A 13,795-nucleotide genomic window follows, 5' to 3' on the forward strand; every position below is an offset into this window, starting at 1 on the left:
GGTTGAGGACTCAGTTCAGGGGGTACTTTCCGCTGGCTTCCAGCAGGTTGGGGAATAGAGATGTCATTTTAGTCCCACCTGAATCCCCGGTTAAATTACCAGATATGTTTTCTGGTAACAAGGATGATTTCAGGGCATTTAAGGAGGGCTGTAAGCTTTTTTTTTCTTTGAGACCCCGCTCCTCTGGGGATGAGAAACAGAGGGTGGGGGTGGTGATGTCCCTGCTTAGGGGGTCCCCCACAAGCCTGGGCATTCTCGCTTTCCTCTTCTGCCCCTGAGAGAATGTCTGTGGATGCATTTTTTGAAGCCTTAGGGCTTATTTATGATGAGCCTGATAGAGTGCGGTTGGCTGAGGACAAAGTGATGAGTGTCTGTCAGGGGGAGCACTCGGCCGAATGGTTCTGTACTGAATTCAGACGATGGGCAGCGGAGATTTCCTGGAGTGACGCCGCCCTGCGGGGGCTGTTCCACAGAGGCCTGTGTGAACGTCTGAAGGATGCTTTGGCACTTCATCCTCCGCCTGACTCCTTGGAGGATGCCATGGTCCAAGCGGTTCGCATGGATCGCAGGCTGCGGGCTAGAGGCATTATGCAATGGGAAACGCCCTTATTCTTCAGTGGAGATGAGACCAAGACTCTTCCTATGGCTATGGAGGTGAACGCTGTCACCTGTGAGGGAAAGGAAAGAAGACACCGCCGGGAAAAGCAGTTGTACTTCTATTGTGGGAAATCTGGACATTGGAAGAAGGACTGCCCCTCCTGTCCATCACCCTCCAAGATGGCGGGAAACGACTAGGTCTGGGTAGTAATCGAGGAGGCTACCCAGACCTTCAGGTACAATTTTCCTCATGTGCAAAAATGGTGCTGCAGGTGGAACTGGAACTTGGTTATTGTCCTGTTCAGACTACTGCTTTTATTGACTGCGGTTCGGCTGTGAACCTGATTGATACCAAGGTTATGACTCTTTATAAGATAGGGACAGTCAGGCTTCACGATCCTGTTAAACTTGTGGCAATTGACTCATCTCCTCTTACCCAAGACGGTATCTGTTGCAGGTCTGAACTTTTTTCTCTAAAAGTGGGTTCCACTCATGTGGAGAAACTAAGTTGTCTGGTGGTAGATAACTTGCCTGCAGGACTGGTACTGGGGATGCCATGGCTTCAAAGCCATAATCATACCATTGATTGGGTTACAGGGGAAATCACTCAATGGGGATGCAATAGTAAATGTGGTAACCAGGGACATCTTGTTAACACTGTTAAATCAGTGTCTGTGTCGTCTGTCGATCTGGAAGGTATTCCGGAGTACCTGAAAGATTTCGAAGACGTTTTTTCCGAAAGTGAGGCTGAGGCGCTGCCACCACATAGACCCTATGATTGTGCCATTGATTTAGTACCCGGAGCCAAGTTACCTAAGGCTCGATTGTTCAATTTGTCTGGGCCTGAGCACCAAGCCATGAAGGAGTACATAGCTGAGAGTCTCCGCAAAGGGCATATCAGGCCTTCTGTGTCACCTGTGGCAGCAGGGTTCTTCTTTGTGAAGAAAAAAGATGGTGGTTTGCGGCCGTGCCTCGACTTTCGGGAACTGAACAAGATAACGGTTAGGAACTCTTACCCGCTTCCCCTCATCCCAGACTTATGTAACCAGTTAGCTGGGGCCCAATGGTTCTCCAAGTTGGATCTGTGGGGGGCCTACAATCTGATAAGGGTTCGGGAAGGGGACGAGTGGAAAACGGCATTCCTCACATCAGAAGGACTCTTCGAGAACCTGGTAATGCCATTTGGGTTAACTAATGCACCCCGCTATTTTCCAAAATTTCATCAATGTTGTGTTTTCTGATCTGATAGGCCGTTTTGTTATTATTTATTTGGATGATATTTTGGTGTATTCCCCGGACAGTCAATCTCACTTGCAACATCTAAAGACAGTTCTCCAGAGACTCAGGGAGAACCAATTGTTCGCCAAATTGGAAAAATGTTCGTTTTTTGTACAGGAGCTGTCTTTTTTGGGGTTGATTGTGTCCTGTGAGGGGTTTCGTATGAATCCTAAGAAGGTGCTGGCGATCGCTGACTGGGTTCGGCCTCGAGATCTCAAGGGGCTCCAGCGCTTCTTAGGATTTGCGATCTATTACCGGAGATTCATTAAAGGTTTCTCACAAGTGGTTAAACCACTCACGGATCTTACCCAGAAGGGAGCTGATGTAAAAAATTGGTCTGTACTCGCTAAGGAATTCTTCTCAGCAATTAAGAAATGTTTTATGTCTGCCCCGGTGTTGGTGCAACCTGACCCGTCCAAACCATTCATTGTGGAGGTGGATGCTTCTGAAGTGGGGGTGGGGGCTGTGCTGTCCCAGGGTCCGGCCACCCTTACCAATCTCAAACCCTGTGCCTTCTTCTCCAAGAAGTTCTCTTCAGCTGAGAAAAACTATGATGTAGGCAATAGAGAACTTCTTGCGGTCAAGCTGGCATTTGAGGAATGGAGGCACTTTTTGGAAGGGGCGGCTCACCCTATCACGGTTGTCACGGATCACAAAAATTTGGCATACCTTGAATCTGCTAAGAGGCTTACTCCTAGACAGGCCCGTTGGTCACTTTTTTTTTCACGATTTCAGTTCTCAATTACTTTTCGACCGGGATCCAAAAATGTTAAAGCGGATGCCCTGTCCAGAAGTTTTGATCCAGTGTCTCCCCCTGAGCCGCCGTCCTCCATTCTTCCCCCAGGGGTGGTAGTGGCGGGGGTCTCAACTGAGTTGGAACAAGAAATCCTAAGGGCTCAGGCCCTAGCTCCGGCAACCAGGCCAAGCGATAAACTGTTTGTTCCAGATTCATTGCGGCCTAGACTTCTGCAGGAGTTTCATGATTCTAGGCTGAGTGCTCATCCAGGTATCACGGCCACTAGAGAGGCAGTAACCAGGGGTTTTTGGTGGCCTTCATTAAGGTCCAATGTCAAGGAATTTGTTTCTGCTTGTGGCATGTGTGCCCGTTCCAAAAGCTCGCATAACCGACCGGCTGGGGAACTCATACCTTTACCGGTTCCTGATAGGCCATGGACTCATCTTTCCATGGATTTTATTACCGGTCTTCCACCTTCCAGGGGCAATACCGTGATCTGGGTGGTGGTGGACAGGTTTTCTAAACAGGCCCATTTCATTCCCTTGGCAGCATTACCTTCAGCAGAAACATTGTCAAGGTTGTTTGTGCAGCATGTGGTCCGATTGCATGGGGTACCCCTGAATGTTGTGTCTGACAGAGGTGTGCAGTTTGTGGCCAAATTTTGGAGGGCGTTCTGTATGAAATTGGGCATCTCACTCTCCTTCTCGTCGGCATATCACCCGGAGAGCAATGGTCAGACGGAACACACCAATCAATCCCTGGAACAAATTCTCAGGTGTCTGACCTCCGCCAGACAGGAGGATTGGTGTGATGCGTTACCGTTGGCTGAATTCACTTTTAACAACCGGGTGAGTCAGTCCACCAACATGTCCCCATTCCTGATTAACTACGGCTTTAATCCGCATTTTGGGGAGTTTTCTCGGGTGGATTCCGGTTGTCCAGGAGCAGAGGGGTCCGTTCAACGGTTAAAAAACCTCTGGGCTGAAGTCCGGCGTAATATCTCTCGGGCCCAGGGGAGATACAAATATTTTGCGGACAAAAAGAGAGCCTCGGGAGACATGTTTCAGGTGGGAGAGAAGGTTTGGCTCTCCACGCGTAACATCAACTTAAAGGTACCATCAGTGAAGTTGGGACCAAAGTTCATTGGTCCGTACGAGATTATGGAGATAGTCAACCCTGTGGCATATAGGTTGCGTCTCCCCGCCTCCTTAAAAATATCTAATATGTTCCATAAGTCTCTGTTGAAACCAGCAGGATCTGTCAAAGAGAACTCTGAGACTGTTGTTCCTCCAGTGCTGGTGGAGGGTCAATTGGAGTATGAGGTCGGACATATTGTGGACTCTCGGCGGGTGCGCCGCTCTTTGCAGTACCTGGTCCACTGGAAGGGATATGGACCAGAAGAGCGCTCATGGGTCCCTGCTCGTTCGGTACATGCAGATCGCCTGGTTCAGGCGTTCCATGCCAAGTACCCGGGGAAGCCTGGGGGTCCAGAGGCCCCCCCGTTGAGAGGGGGTACTGTCATGATCCCAGTGCAGGTTTTTGAGCTGCACACCGGGGGTTAATGTCTGGAGCTCTGTGCAGGTTTTGACCTGCACACTTGGGGTTAATGATTGTGGCCTCTTTCTGGTTCTGGGAGAGCTTCATAAACCTCTGGGTAGCTTCAATCCCTGCCAGTTATACTTTTGCCTTTGGCCTAGTGTGCTGACCCCCGTGTGCCTGTATATTGCTATAGCTTGTTTATATGGTTCTGACCCGATTCTGTTTCCCGTTGTGAGTTTGCCTGTTGATTTTGTACTGCGTTATTATCTGTGTATGACTCATTGCCTGTGACCTGACTACTCTCTGCTCGCCCCTCTTGTACCTTGCAGCTATCTGTGTATGACTCATTGCCTGTGACCTGACTATTCTCTGCTCGCCCCTCTGGTACCTTGCAGCTATCTCTGTGTGTGACTCATTGGCTACGTCCTGACTATTCTCCCTGTCTATGCCCCTTGGTAACTTTGTCTTGCAGTTACTCTGCTAGGAATTGTCTTGCAGCTCCTAGCTCTGTGGAGTTTAGGCCACGCCTCTAGCAGTCACGTGCTTCAGGTCCTGCGGCTCTGAAGTACACATCTATTCGGTTGCTGCCCGCTCCATAGGTAGCTTTGAGCACGCTTTCGCTTTACTCAGGGCACGCGCACTGGCTCAGTGAGCAAGTTCAGTGCGGTGTCTCTGACAACTATTTTATCCAATGGAATTTTAAAAAACGCTGTGCACATGCTGCAGAAAATTCCGCGCTGAAACGCAGAGGTTTATGTTGCGCAGCATGTCAATTCTTTGTGCGGATTCCGCAGTATTTTTACACCTATTCCATTGTAGGAATCCACAGGTGTAAAAACGCAGGCGAAATCCGCTCAAGAACTGCAGAAAATCCGCAATTAATCCGCTGGTCATTTTACCTGCGGATTCAGCAGATTCCGTGGGGAAAAATCTGCACAGTAATCCGCAACGTGGGCACATACCTTTAGTGTTAGACAAGTAGGCATGGGTCCACCAGAAACATTGACTCTGGGGGCCACTGTACAGCTACATACAAATATTGCATTACCTTCTTCCACAAATTTGCCTATACTTCTATGTAATAATAAAGTGAAAACTTTGTTGAATGATGAGACACTGCTTTTGTCTGGGACTCAAATGTATTGTGCCAACTACTGCTCATGTTAGAGGGAAAAGTTGCTTACTCATGCACATGGGCCCACCGGAGAATTCATCTGTTGCCCCGTGGGCCAGTCCGAGCTTGAGTGCCTTTCACTTTACTCGTTGCCTAAGCAATAGGTAATCTAAACGGAATCTCTCACCAAGTTTTTGACACATAATTTAAAAGCAGCATAATGTAGAGATCTTGATTTCAGCGGTGTGTCATTTACTGCGTTGCAGGTTGTAGTTTTGATAAAATCACTATTTTATCAGCAGGAGATTCTTACTATAGGACTATAGATGAGCGGATCTGATGAGATCAAATCATTTGAATTTTAAAGGGAAATTTGATTTTCAGAGCAGCAGCAGTAAGAAGATGTGCTGAGGACCATACAGGGAAAAACAAGCAGGATAGATAGGTGGCCGGAGACGCGAGTACCATTTTTTTTCTAAATCTTATGTTTATTATTCTCTGAGGTCTTTAACGGGCATAATAACAGGCATTTAAATTACGGAGTATAAATTCTCTGAAAACAGTTTCCTGGTAAAATCCATGCGATTTAGTGAATTTGAATCCCGTCAAATAGTCTCATCTCTGGTGCCATTGCAAGAAGGTTTACAGTACAGTGTCTCATAGAGCACTGCAACTAAGGCCTGTTTCACACATCAGTTTTTCACCATCAGTCAAAATCCGCTGTTTTCCAAAAAAAAACAGATCCGCCATTTTGGTAGGGCGGATCCATTTTTTTCCCCATTGAGTTGCATTACCGGCGGATCTTGACGGATGGCCATCCATTGGATCCGTTTTTTTGCGGATCCACCAAAATTTTGGCGTCCGCCAACATGCCTGGACGGACCATGCAACGTTTTTTCGGCCGTCTGGATCCGCATTTTACATTGCGCATGCCCGGTGGATTTGCCTCAGCCGCAAATTTAACCCTAAACCCTGTTCTGGTGGCAGAAAAAAATCAATCTCTCTCTCCCTCTCTCTCTCGTGTGAAACAGGCCTTAGAGCATGGATCAGATACCAGGAAATGTTTATATGCCTGTGGCATGGTACTATAGTGGGACCTGTTCACAGCCCAGCACTATGCATCTTGATTGGCAATTGCCACAGAATATCAGAAGTGGCAGGTCTACCATTGGTGCACGTTTTTTAGAACAGCAAATTTACACTGAGCACATGTGACAGATGTGAAAAATTCTGGAGATGCTGTGGTAAGCATTAAGCTACCTTCAACATCATTCTGCTTGACTGGGTTAGCGTTGGGTCAGTGATGGTTTGGGACACATATCATTGGAGGCTACTTTAGTATTTGGGCTGATGGTAAAGATTTTCAACTTTAATTTCCTTACTCGGCAAGAAACGATGAGTAATTTAAGTGTTCTCTTAAAGGGAAACTTTCATGTGAAAAACACTATTAACCTGCAGATATGGGGTTAATCTGCAGGCTAATAGTGTTCTGAACCTGCCCAGCACTTTCACTTAGAGCCCTGCTGCAGTGAGGAAATTTATTCCACCCGGTAGCATTCGGGTTTCAGTTGTAGTAATGTGAGCCGACTGGGGGTGGTCCCTTTTTCCGCCGCGAACAGATTGGAGACAGAAACAAGTGTACGTTCAATGGGTCCTCTTTATTGGCTGTCCTCCCGATGACCAAAGCAACACGACAATTTCCGTACACACAGGCCCAGATACCCTGCACCTTCTTCTCTCTCCTAAAGTGACGTCCCTCACGGTTCTATCGCTGTGGCTGCCCTAGGCCTACCACCACAGCGCTTTGCCTGTCCGAGTCAGTCTGGTACCCCCGGGGCGTCTTCTGTCCTGCAGCTCTCCTGTCAGGGCCACCCCCCTGACTGTCTCTCCTTCCAGTCCCTTCCAGAGCTCTTCCTCTTTCAGTCTCGTCCTCCTTCAGTCTCTTCCTCCACTGAACTCCTCCTCCTGGACTGGTTTCCCTGGACTCTCTTCTTCTCTCTTTTATTCCCCTCCCTGGGAATTCCCCTCTCGAGTCCCCATAACTCAGCCCACCATGACTTTGCGGTTTCTTTAGCATTAGCTGCTGTTAAGTTCCTTTCCCTGCTTTCTTCTGTCTCCCTGTAGTGGCCAAACCTTAGTACTGCACCGTCTCCTTTTCCTGCTGTTCTTCGTCTCCCCCTAGTGACCATAACCCAGTACTTCACCATCTTTCACTATTTCTAGCTGTCTCCCCACATGTATATACAGATTCACTTCAAGTATGTTTACTGCACATTTTCCATTCACCGTTCCTCTTCAGACAGGTCCATAGGTCAGTCCACTTCCCTACACAGTGACGGAGGTGGTGCCAGCGCGGCTTCTGCCACCAGTCTATGTATAGAGAGCGGCAGCTGTAACTGCGCCCCAGGTACTGACTGACAGCCGGCCCCAATGCAGAGTGCCAGAGGTGCAGTAACAGTCACTGCTCTCTATACACATAGCAGTAACTGAAAACGTGCTGGCGCCACCCAGATGACCAGCGCGAATATTACCGGGAACAATACAGCTGTCAGTCTAAGTACTGGCACCAAGCAGGTTTAGAACATTATTATCTTGCTGAATAACCCCATATCTGCAGGTTAATAGTGTTTTTTCACATGACAGGTCCTCTTTAACTTTTTTTGCTTCAATAATTTTTATTAAGGAGGGATTTTTACGTAAACAGGGATTAAAAGGGGGGAGGGTAGCCAAAAATATACAAATATAATACAAAAAATATGATATGAAGTACAAAAAGGTAAAGTGTAGGAGATGAATACAAAATATCATATTTTATTTAAAATATAGAAATATCTTCAAAAGTATAAGGGAAAAAGGGGGAAAAGTAAATGAACAGGAAAAAGGGTAAGAGAAGAGTAACGAAAGTTAAAACACGGAAAAGATATAAAGGAAAAGGGAAGAATGATCAAAACATACGAAAGGTAGTGGAGAGGGAAAGGTATAGAAAAAAAGGAAAGGGAGGAAGAGATGAGAAAGGAGTAAGTAAAAATAAAGGAATGGGAAAACAGGGAAAAGGGAAATAAGGGAAGGGAGAAAAAAAATTGTCATCTGAGATTAATTTACACAGAAAAGAAAATTACTAATAGTATATAATTCAAACTATATATTTATATGGCTAAACTGATTAACTTGACAGTGTGGGAAAGTGGACCGGACCATGGGTACCTGCACGCCGGGTCCGGAACTTGAGAGGCTGCATCTCCTGTTACCGGGGGGGAAGGCTGAGTGGGGCGGACCTTCCCCTGCTGTCGGCAGGAAGCAGGGGAGAGACGGGGCTTTCTGGAGTGACAGGGGGGCGGGGAGACCCGGAAAAGCGCGCACAGGAGGGGAAGGCTAGTAAGAGGAAGCACGCGAAAAAGAAGGGTCCGGCGCCAACGGAGAGCAGCGCGCAGGAGAGTGGTTAGGAGGGTGCACGGTTTCCCCCTCCCTCACCAGAGCGTACCGGGGCAGTGACAGGCAGTGCTGCACCCGAGGAGAGAGACAGAGACCACTGTGCAGAGCCATGTGAAGCCAGGTCAGAGAGTGTAGAGCCGTGTGAAGGTGGGCCAGAGAGTGCAGAGCCGTGTGAAGCCGGGTCAGAGAGTGCAGAGCCGTGTGAAGCCGGGCCACAGAGTGCAGAGCCGTGTGAAGCCGGGCCACAGGGTGCAGAGCCGTGTGAAGCCGGGCCACAGAGTTCAGAGCCGTGCACACAGAGCAGTGTAACACGGACCCGCACCCGCCGTCACCCGCTGCCAACAGCCGGGACCAGGGAGAGAGGGACATACAGTATGTGACCAGTGACTGCCAGAGAACTGGGTGCTGTGCCCTACGTGACTGTGAGTGCCGCACATGTGCTGCGCAAGAGAGACCGTATACCAGACTGACACTTGCGCCCTGACTGGGTCAGGAGATAGTTGCCCTGACATTTTTGACCGTACGTTACTAGTGGAAATAGTTGAGGACAGGACTGTGGCCCGTGCCTTTAATTAGGCACATTAATATATGGAGAAGGGGCAGTGGAAGGTGCCAGAGACCGACCACTGTCACCAGAAGACAGACCAACGTTTACAGCGACCTCCAGGAAGAGGCGTAGCGCCCGCTGTTGTCGGCGCTATTGAGTACGCAGCAGAAGCTGCAAAGTAAGGATTTCTAATATTCATCTTACGCAAATTGTCGTAAATTTGTACCGTTATTATTGTTCTGTTCCTTTAATACTGTTTAATTCTTTTATCTCCCTGCGTGGAGTAATTTCCCCTGTAAATAAACCTGCTAACCCCTGCTCTGCCTGCGTCCCGTCACTGCATCCTGCATTCCTGCTTGTTATCCTACAACAGCTTAACATTTTTAAGAGACTTCACAATGGAAGAGATGGATGAATTCCAAATAGACCATTTAGCTTCGTATTTTAAGAGGTGGCCACTTTTAAATGCTAAAGCCTGTTCAAGCATACCGTATGTTCTGAAGCCCTGTCCAATACATCATTTATAGTAGGAATTCTGACAGCTTTCCATTTAGCCCCTATGAGCAGCTTGACCACTGCAAAGATATGTAAAGAGATTCATTTAGTCTCTTTAGGAAGAGAGTCATTCTCTAGGGCAAAAAGAGAAAGCTGTGGAGAAATATGTATGTTTTGTTTCCCTAAACTTCTTAAGAAGATCATAGATCTTTTTCCCATAACGTTCTGGTTTTAGGACAGAATCAGTAAATATGCAAAATATTGCTACTACTCCCACATTTCCTCCAACAGAGGTCTGAATAATGTGAGAAAATTTCTTTAAGTCTAATGGGGGTCAAATGCCATTGAGAAATTATTTTAAGGAAGTTTTCATTTATATTCGTATTAATGATAGATTTATATGTTAATTTAAAGGCTTGTTGCCAATCTTTATGAGAACATTTTTTGTTTAGATCTGTCTCCCATTTCAATATTGGTTTTGGTTTGATAAACTCAAGGTCCAAATTTAATAGGGTATAAATACTTTTCATATTCCATAGATGATACAGGAAAGATGTATATCTTTGTACCGTGTTAGCCAGTAGATAGAAAAATATTCAGAATTGAGAGTCCTCAGTGGTTGATACCTTTTAATGGCTAACTGAAAAGATGGTAACACATTGCAAGCTTTCCAGACTACTCAGGTCTCTTCATCAGGCATAGACTAATACAAAATCTGAAGGGTCACATATTTATGCACAATACAGCACAGAAAAAATGCAATAGATGAGACAAGTGACGTGAAGCAGAATTATGATTATGGGAGAGGGAGAAACATAAATATTGCTCCAGTTCATAGATAAAGAGTCCGGATGTTTTATTGTCCTTTGATTGGGGTCTCCTAATGTGTTGTGATGTGCTCACAAGGTCTTAGGAGCAAATTCCTTAATTGATGTAAAAAGACATAAATCCATGCGACACATTCATTCCAGCATTGAGAGATTGAGGATTATTCAGTAGGCTAGAAATGGCTCATGGTAAGGTCAAAAATAATGATAGCTTATTCCTTATAAATTTTCTAGTAAATTAAAGAGTTCCTCTTCTGGTAAATCGTATGTTAATTTTATGGCCTGACCCTGTCACTTTTTTGAGCAATGTATATATTATATATACTGTATTTGTACTGTATATTTAGACTAGATATTATTGACATTGAAGGAGCTATTAGAAAGCACAAAGAATTTTTCGAAGTGTTCCACAGACTTGTGAGGAGATTTAGTAGATGTCCAATCTTATCTGATGCTTAATGTGAAAAAAGGTTCAGGTTTTATGAAGATCAGATGTGCGCTGTTCATCCTTACAGTACTATTTGCCGATGCAACGATTCTCATGTGATATGGGATAGCAGAGGGATAATCTAGGTTGAGATGGCAAAACCTTTTATTTCTACACTACCGTTCAAAAGTTTAGGGTCACTTAGAAATTTCCTTATTTTTGAAAGAAAAGCACAGTTTTTTCCAATGAAGCTAACATTAAATGATTCAGAAATACACTCTATGTATTGTTAGTGTGGTAAATGACTATTCTAACTACAAACGTCTGGTTTGTAATGCAATCTTTTCATAGGTGTATAGAGGCCCATTTCCAACAACCATCACTCCAGTGTTCTTATGGTACTTTGCAATTGCTAACTGTGTAAAAAGGCTAATGGATGGTTAGAATACCCTTGAAAACCCTTGTGCAACTATGTTAGCACAGCTGAAAACAGTTTGGCTGATTAGAGAAGCTATAAACCTGACCTTCCTTTGAGCTAGTTGAGAATCTGGAGCATTTCATTTGTTGGTTCCATTAAACTCTCAAAATGGCCAGAAAAAAAGAACTTTCATTTGAAACTCAACAGTCTATTCTTGTTCTTAGAAATGAAGGCTATTCCATGTGAGAAATTGCCAAGAAACAGAAGATTTCCTACAACAGTGTGTACTACTCCCTTCAAAGAAGAGCACAAACAGGATCTAACCAGAGTAGAAAGAGAAGTGGGAGGCCCCGCTGCACAACTAAGCAACAAGACAAGTACATAAGTCTGTAGTTTGAGAAATTGACACCTCTCAGGGCCTCAACTGGCAGCTTCATTAAATAGTACACGTAAAACGCCAGTGTCAACGTCTACAGTGAAGAGGCGACTCCGGGATGCTGGCCTTCAGGGCAGAGTGGTAAAGAAAAAGCCATATCTGAGACTGGCTAATAAAAGGAAAAGATTAATGCAGGCAAAAGAACACAGACATTGGACAGAGGAAGATTGGAAAAAAGTGTTATGGACAGACGAATCCAAGATTGAGGTGCTTGGATCACACAGAAGGAGAAAATTATTATTTCAAATAAAAATCTTTTTTTCGAACCTTGTCAATGTCTGGATTAGATTTTAAATTCATTTGGCAACTCATCTGATTAATAAAAGTATGAGTTTTTATGGAAAACACAAAATTGTCTGGGTGACCCCAAACTTTTGAACTATAGTGTACATTCAGTAAATATTCAAGGAATTATGTTATGAACTTACCTAAAGCAATATCAACGCGGCCCACTCTATAGAGTGTAGAGAAAACTCTGTCCCAGTAGACGGTATTGCCTTGTGTCTCAACCCAGTTCTTCAGTGTTTTTGTACAATCTTCTACAGTCACTGGTCACAAAGAAGAAAAAACATTTCTATATACATATAGTATTGGAAGACGACAAAAGTCTTCCCCAAGTATGGCCAACTTGTAATTTGGCCAATATCTAACTGCATTGTAGATTAGTTCTGGAAATGGACTTCCAACAAAATCCTCACATCTTCAAAACATCTTCACGTTCCGCAAAAATTGAGATTGTTCAAATTGTTTTATGCCCGAAAACTGGCACAAACACTTTCTTCGGTAGATGCAGGTTATAATGAGTGAAATTACATATCTAATGTTATAATTACATTTTTTCTTTAACTAAAACATCAGCAGCTGTATGGGACTTGAACGGTTTATTCAGAACATTACCCCTACTTGACTGTAATACTATAATCAGAGAACAACCCACTAACTAATATTTTTTAATTCACATTATGAAGTGGTATATCATATGTTTGAAATATTTACCAACAATCAAAGACTTTATAAGGTGGGCTCTGTACGCCGAGCAGTGACGATCCCGGGTATTGCAGCTCAGCTTCTGCTGAAGTCTACGTGAGCTGAGCTGCAGTACCAAGAACGGCCACTACACAATGTATGGCGCTGTGCTGTTCCAGCTCTGGGTGCTGTTTACACTCAGTTGCCACCGACCTTACAAATAAATGATTAGTGGGGGTCTGGGAGTCAGACCAACATAGATCTGGTAATGATCTATACTAATATCAAAGTAGTGGGCCATGTAAGAGTGTGACCTTTATTATTTATTATTATTTATTTTTTTTTTTTATATAGCGCTAACATATTCCGCAGCGCTTTACAGTTTGCACACATTATCATCACTGTCCCCGATGGGGCTCACAATCTAAATTCCCTATCAGTATGTCTTTAGAATGTGGGAGGAAACCGGAGTACCCGGAGGAAACCCACGCAAACACGGGGAGAACATACAAACTCCTTGCAGATGTTGTCCTTGGTGGGATTCGAACCCACTGAGCCACCGTGCCGCCCATTGAGTAAACAGTGCTATAAATGGAATATATTAAAGTGTGATGGTCTAATAAATGTAATATTTTTATAGCATTTGGTGTCATGCTAGTATATGTACGTCTAGTATAATGTTAGTTGTGAAACGTTAAAATATATACATAGCAAATCCCACCAATTATCTCCCCAAAAATTTGTAATAGTCAGATTAATAGGCACTTACCAATATCACGGCGCTTTCGTTTCCTTTTACCATTTGGAAAAGGGGGTCCTAATAATCTCGCAAGGTCTCTGTCAGGTCCAGTAATTCTTAAAAAGAAATGCTGACATTCTAATGGAGTCAGTAGTTGAGATATGCGCGTGATCATGTGTGGACCTATATCATCTGCGACTGAAGAAGCAGAAATCATTTCTATATTAGTACAACATTGTAGATG

This window comes from Dendrobates tinctorius, unplaced genomic scaffold (genome assembly GCF_039654945.1).
Source record: "Dendrobates tinctorius isolate UK_male_01 unplaced genomic scaffold, ASM3965494v1 ptg000098l, whole genome shotgun sequence".
Taxonomy (NCBI): Eukaryota; Metazoa; Chordata; class Amphibia; order Anura; family Dendrobatidae; genus Dendrobates; species Dendrobates tinctorius.